This window comes from Podarcis pityusensis, assembly GCF_964106645.2.
Source record: "Podarcis pityusensis genome assembly, chromosome: 3".
Taxonomy (NCBI): Eukaryota; Metazoa; Chordata; class Lepidosauria; order Squamata; family Lacertidae; genus Podarcis; species Podarcis pityusensis.
Genome location: NC_138026.1, coordinates 60667500 through 60668766, shown reverse-complemented (window position 1 = coordinate 60668766; position 1267 = coordinate 60667500).

Genomic DNA, 1267 nt, shown 5'->3' with positions numbered 1-1267 from the left:
GGGTTGTCAGCACCCGGGGCAAGGCAAGTAATGTTCGCCCCCTAACCCCTAACCTGCCGCCGCTGCCAGCTGCTTCTTGCTGCTGCCTGGTCTGGTCTGGTGTGGTTCTCTCCCGCGCTCAGCGCTGCGCTGGGTGGCCGCTGCACTGTCCCTCCCCCAGATAGTCCCTCGCGCTCTCTCCGCACCGCACGCCTGGCACCCACCCCCTCCACAGTGGGCGGTGACCCAGCGGCTCGGATCGGATTCGCACAGCCAGCACTGCAGTGAGAGAGAGTGAGTGAGCCAGGTAGGGGCAGAGAGCTGCGAGTGCAAGCGTGCCCCCCCCCAGATGTTGCGCCCAGTGCAGCCGGCCTCCCCTGCACCCCCCACGCTACGCCACTGACTGTATCTATTTGTTAACAGTGCATGTTGCAAGCAGAGAAAAAGGCTGCAACTTGGGAGTGAAAGCACACCTGGCATCTTTACAACAACCAACAGTGTTTAGTGGTGGGAGCTTATACACTTTAAGCAGGCTCATACTGTGGGAAGGGGATTTATAGCAATAATCAAGACTAAATTTGAAAATAAAGCAAGTTGAAACCTGGAATTTTCCTTTGCACAAAAATTAAATCAGAATTAAGGTAAAGGGACCCCTGACCATTAGGTCCAGTCGTGACCGACTTGGGGGTTGTGGTGCTCATCTCGCTTTATTGATCGAGGGAGCTGGGATACAGCTTCCGGGTCATGTGGCCAGCATGACAAAGCCGCTTCTGGAGAACCAGAGCAGCGCACGGAAACGCTGTTTACCTTCCCGCCAGAGCGGTACCTATTTATCTACTTGCACTTTGACAAGCTTTCGAACTGCTAGGTTGGCAGGAGCAGGGACCGAGCAATGGGAGCTCACCCCATCGCGGGGATTCGAACCGACGACCTTCTGATCGGCAAGCCCTAGGCTCTGGTTTAACCCACAGCGCAACCCGCGTCCCAAAATTAGATTTAGGAAGGTGAAATCTAGTAATACTGTTCATTAGCATGTGCATAATTGCACTCATGTTTTAGATATTTGCATAGCCATCAGGAAACAATTGATTTGTAGTATACACTATTCCCTAGGGTTTAGCAGTTTTGAGACTTCATCTGCAGAGTGGTGGTTATCAAGGCAGGTCCTAAACATTCCGCTTCCTGAGCAAAGGACGGCTTCCCCCATTCCATGTAGAGAAGCGGAACTTGACTCTTCAGCCCTGGTGATGGGATAGCATCCTCCAATGCACCTGAGTGGAGCTTTGAG